Source organism: Solea senegalensis, unplaced genomic scaffold, assembly GCF_019176455.1.
Source record: "Solea senegalensis isolate Sse05_10M unplaced genomic scaffold, IFAPA_SoseM_1 scf7180000017734, whole genome shotgun sequence".
Classification (NCBI taxonomy): domain Eukaryota; kingdom Metazoa; phylum Chordata; class Actinopteri; order Pleuronectiformes; family Soleidae; genus Solea; species Solea senegalensis.
In genome coordinates, this window is record NW_025322508.1 from 70,483 (window position 1) to 76,482 (window position 6,000).

Sequence of the window (6,000 nt, forward strand, 5' to 3'; positions counted from 1 at the left end):
TGTGTTTCAAAGACCAATTACATTCGCTGTAAACATGAGCGTTTTCGTCCCCGTGGGGGGAAATCGTAATTTAAAAAAAAAGAAAATTAGCCTGGAAGTGTAGCTACCACATGGTTCCTATCCGGGACTTAAGAACACATCCCCGTCCCAAAGAGCTAATGAGACATTAGACGTGAGGATTCAAGGGCTGTGCGGCTCCATCAGGATGATAGAGCAATGGAAGACAAAAAGAAGTGGGAATAAGTGATGAGTCAAACACAGGGAAAGCCCAGGATGAATAAGTAATAAGGACATCTACATGTGGGGCAGACGGGACATGAAATATTAAGTCAGGATCAGATGGAAGAGTTAAGGTTCCGAGCAACTTCAAAAACCCCCCCTGCTACATACAGCTCTATAAACTCTTACAGTAAAAGTGTCTTGTCTCAGCATCTACAGTCCACACAACGATCTGGAGATCAATGTTCATGTCTGAAGGAGAGAGAGAGAGGGAGAGAGGGAGGGAGGGAGGAAGAGCGAGAGAGAAAAAAAATCTGCATGCAGATAACACCTCCCCGTCACTCTTCTCAGATACATCACTTTTCAGTGTACACACCCAGTTTTAGTATTGAATCAAAGTGAGACCCAGAGGCTGCGGCGCCTGAGAAGTGACGACTAATCAAATCTACTTCATAAATAAAAAAATGTGTTATTCATTTATAACAATAAGTGAAACAACACTAATAATAATAATAATAATTGTAATAATAATAAAATGAGATAAATGAGTGACTGACTGCACAGTAGCTTTCCCCCGACATATGAATTACATCTGAGGCAGCACAGGGACCCAGGTCTCATCTTTACCATGGAAACCAACACCATACTACAGCACACACACACACACACACACACACACACACACACACACACACAGAGAGAGAGAGAGAGGAGCAATTGCCATGGCATCCAGCACCGTGGCGACGAGACGCTTTCAGCGACCAGACCAATTTACTCAACTGGACACTCAGCCAACCTTGAGTCCATCACTCCCCCTGCTTTACTCCCACTTCTCCTCCTCCTCTCTACTTCCTTTTCAGTCTCTCTTTCCTCTCTACAGTACCTTTTCTTTTGCAAGGAAGAAGTCTTACCTCTCAGCAGCAGAGAGAGGAGCGAGGTCTTGCTGTGTTGCTCAGTATAGGAGTGGCTCTCAGTGGTGACAGAAGAATAAAAAGAAGCAGAAATAAGGTGCAGCAGCATCAGCAGCAGCAACAGCAGCAGCAGCAGCAGCAGCTCTGCAGGGATCCTGTGAGATGCCCAGGGAGGGATGCAGCTGAACCGGCACCGCAGGCACGCATCCACCACCACTATCATCAGCACCAGTGAGAGCGGCGGCGGCGGCAGCAGCGAATCAAAAAGGCAGGGGAGGGGAGTGGGATATGAAAAAAAAAAAAAGAAAAGAAAAAACGCAAGGGAGGGGTGGGGGTTGCTCTATCAGCAGCAGGAGCATTACATCATAGGCTGGGAGAGGAGTGGACGGAGGAAGGGAGGTGCTCCGGCTCTGTCTGTCTATCTGTCACTGCCTCACATCACACAAGTCATAAATTCAATTATTTATGATCGGGTTATTGCAAAAAGAAAAAAAAAAAATGGAAAGAAAAATGTGTCCCCAGTGGTTTGAAGCAAAGCTGTGAAGTAAAGAGTTGAGCTGTATTTATTTGCGGTGGTTTGCTGCTGTCAGAGTTGATCTAACATGATGGACACTGGACTGTGTGTGTTGAGTTTCGTTTGCATGAACGGCGCCGGGCCTCGCCGGTGCTCGCAGAGCATGTTGATGTTCAACCTCTGGAAAAGGTCGTCTGAGATTCTACGCAGCAGTTATATGACAGTCAGTGGAGAAATCTGCCCTCAGTGATTGTAGAATCTGGAGAAATTGCAGTCGGAGAATGCAAATATCCACCAACGACTCAGTTTCTGCAGCCAGATCAACACAAAAGTCCACGCCTTTGTTCCGTGGGTCATAATCTACATCCACAGAACATTTCAACCAAATGGGTTCTTTACTTTTTGAGTGATGCAGTTCACAGGCAAACAAATGTGGTAAATAAATGGCTGACACATTAGATTATCCTTAAACTGTTGAGGGAAAAGAGACAATGGAAGAGAGTCAAGTTGCCATTTCCCAGTGGTCAGCTTTTAACCACATGTTAAAACCACATGATTTCAGTTTACCAGAATCAATTTGTACACACTGAAAATTAACGGGACATTTCTCTAACATGTAGGTCCACATTTGGACAAAGTTCCCTCTGCAGAGATGCCCGAAATGTACCTTTTGTCTCTGAGGAAAAGGGCAAAAGCGAAATAAATCAAAAGGCAATAAAACATTTATATAAGGTGCACATATTCCTTTTAAAAAGGTTAAAATAAAAAAAAGTTATTTACATTACCAATTATGTGTAAAGTTGCACATTTAGCATGTGAATATGTTTTTTATACCTGCATATAATAAGTCAATATGTCATTATTGTGTGGACAATTATTGTTTATTAAGCAAAATTGTACCCTTTCAATTGGTACATTTCTGTACCATAGTATTGTAAAGGTTCTCCCTCAGTGACAAGCACGTCTACGCCTTTAAGATAAACATCAGCATTTATATTTTTGAGTATGTACGTGAGGATGAAGTGAAATCCTCACAGCTCACACACAAACTGCACAGAACAAAGTGACTGAATTCACCGAACATTCAGTCCAAAAAGGCAGAAAAGATCACGTTTGCCAAGAACAGCAAGAATGTTGATGTTTTGTATGCAGAGAGCAAAGGCCCCTCCCCTCCTCGTCTTATCTGTGGTATGTATGCTTTACACCGACAGGCTGCAAGAAACTCTGACTCTGTCCTTGAATTTCTCTCTCCCTGCCTTGAAATTTCCTTCAAAATGATTTTTTAACATTGAATAACGGGCTAAATGTCCATGGATGCTATATATATGTATATATATATATATATATATATATATATATATATATGTATATATATATATATATATATATATATATATATATATATATATATATATATATATATATATATATATATATATATATATATATATATATATATATATATATATATATATATACATATATATATATATATATATATACATATATATATATATATATATATATATATACATATATATACATATATATGTATATATATATATATATACATATATATATATGTACAGTTTGTTTGTCTGCGTCTACACACTGAGTCATACGGCTTAATTTATCAAACACTGGCATCAGATCCGTCTTCAGTATCAAGTGAAAACACAAACTCACAAGTTTAGTTTCAGCACTGAGTGGGGAAAAGTCTTATTGGTGCATCAGAGTAGTGCTAAACACTGTGCATGAAGCCAGTGAATGGTACCATTTTTATTCAGATTTCATCACGGCGACACCTATAGTACTATACACTATTAGGATCATCGTTTGCCAAACGTTCTTACTCAATTTTAAAGATGGCAAACTATCGTGCCCCAAATCAAAAGTGTGAAAAGAGCAAATGTGTGCACAATGTAGTCAGTAATTCACTGCCCTAATCTGTAACATGTGACATCTTTTTGAAATAATCTTTAAGAGACGTTTGGGAAAGGAATTACAACATACAACAACGACCATGTGCGTTTGTTTTCGTGATGAGTGTCTAAAATAACCTGGCACCTGGTGTTTCATGAGACTGAGGCCGCACATGACTGATCCTGGTTCTGAGGACTCTGGGTCAGCTAGTTTTCCTCTAACAAACACAAACAGTAGGGGGCAGTGGAGAGAAAGCCCCCCCAATCTCACTGCAACGAGACATTTAACCATCACGATGACCCCGACGCTAAATAAATTAGGGTAAAAATCCTAAAATCCTGCATAGTTCTGCTTTAAACCTGTTTGTTTGGTGACCGTGAAGAAAATCTCCCTCGACCCCGACCCTGTTTCTGGGAAACACTGTTCTAAACGAGCTGTGGATCATGTTACAACCGTTAATGCGTTATTATACTTAGTTTTCAGATCATGTCTGTTGTCCTGTGGGATTCAAAAAAAGGCTTTTTTTTTTCTGTCATATGATAAAGATCTCTACGTTTTGCCCTGCTGTCACATCCCAGATTTCTTCCTGTCAACCTTGTAGCTCCCGTAACATAATAATCCATCACTGTGGTAAAAACGCAGAGAAAGTACAAATACTTGGAGAAAGAGGCTTCGAGGCTTCATTAGAAAACAGCGTGGACGTGAACGTAACAGATGTTCGTTTAAATGTTTCACTGAAGTGAAGCCAGGCAGATCTCTGGTTCTGGTCCGATCAGGACTCGGAACCTCGACGCGACACATCGTTCTTAAATCTTCTGTTATTGAACTGCACAGAGAAAAGAGACAAACTTACTGTCGGGTAAGAGTGAGTTTGAAGGACAGTTGTCGTGGCATGTCTTGGCAGTCACGTTACACGGCAGCGATGATGAGGATGATGATGAGGATGATGATGACACAGCTTGTTCCTGAAATGACAGACCACACAGACCTTTAATTAAAGAGGTGATGGACAGGGAGTCTGGGTATTTAAACGTCTAAATCTGTACTCAGTACTTCATCACGGTCGTCACATATGTTCTTCAACAAATGTCGACGTATAAGATGGTAAAAATAAGCTTTATTTGTGTAGAACTTTTCAAAACAAGGTTACAACATGCAAATCAAGCCATCAGAAACAAATGATATTATCATGATATAAATAAAAGACACAAAAACCTATATTCAAGCCAAGATGGCAATACGTATTATTAATACGTATATTAGCAATAATGCTAATATTTAAGGTCCAGTGATTTTAAAGTAGATTAGATTAAAAGTAGAGTAGATTAAAGTGAGGGATATTCAGCTGCAACGTGAGACTTCACCTATGAAATGTTGCTAAAATGTTTCCACAAGTGATATAAAGCTGTAGAATGTATCTTTTAAATGTCTCATGCTGCACACAGGAAGTGATTTGTTATAAACTATATGGACAAAAGTATTGGTACTGCAATGAAGTATTCAAATACATATAGAGTACTTATACTTATACTACTTATTAATATTTTAGTTGGACGAGAAGGTTCTGGCTCACAATCTCTGTTCCAGTTCATCCCAAAGGTGCTCGATCATGGGGTTAAAGGTCAGGGTCCTGTGTGGGGCCAGTCAAGTTCTTCCACACCAAACTGAAAGTCAAACCATGTCTGAGTGACTGAGACACCTGAATTCAAACTTTTGTCCGTATAGTATATGTCAAGACAGACACTGCAGCATCATTGTGCTAGTAAAGCAAGACACACACGCAACCAAGCTGGATTATGACTGAAAACACAAAAGAAGTGTTTCACGGGTGAATTTTACTGCTCAAAAAAAACCCTGTTTTTCAGGATTTTAACAAAATAAATACTTCTTGTCCCCAAATGCACAAACGCTCCCTCAGTCAGGGCTGATAGTTTTGCTTGACAGAGCCTGTTTCCAGATGAAGCGCACGTTATTATAATAATAATAGTAATAATAATGACACATTTTACACTCAAGGTCACTTTACATCACATATAAGCAAATAAAGAAAGAAAAAATAAGATAAAATTGTCAAAATTCAACACACTAGGTGGAGTTTAAAATACAAAATACAAAAAAGATGGCTGGGGGGATAGTGGGGGGACGGTCATATGGGGTAGAATTGTATGAATATGTGAGTTCAGGCACGTTATTGTTGTGGGAGTGTTGTTTAAAACCAAACTGAGTCAGAATAACAACATCTACAACAACAAAAATCCCCCAAACGTTACACAAAATAGCTTTAAGTATAGACCTGACTTTGGGGCCCGGGCTGAATAAAAGGCTCCGTTACCTTTTGTCTCTTGACGCAGGACTCGGGAAACCTTCAGCTCAGAGGCTCCGAGTGCGCAGGCGAGTGTCATCAACAACGTCAACTAAATAATCAGGCCCGAA

General features: G+C 39.8%; 1 protein-coding gene across 2 annotated transcripts in view; it reads right to left on the reverse strand.

Annotated features, from left to right (window-relative positions):
• The window catches only part of LOC122764870 (semaphorin-4B-like), a 70,289-nt gene extending 65,847 nt beyond the window's left edge, over nucleotides 1-4,442 (reverse strand). Inside the window, exon 1 of one of the 2 annotated variants that reach the window (XM_044018853.1) lies at nucleotides 4,421-4,442. The gene's annotated coding sequence lies outside the window, so the exon portion shown is untranslated. Of the gene's footprint in view, nucleotides 1-1,130; nucleotides 1,336-4,420 lie in introns of those variants that run through there. The other variant, XM_044018852.1, reaches the window with a different exon arrangement.
• Nucleotides 4,443-6,000: the final 1,558 nt, after the last annotated feature.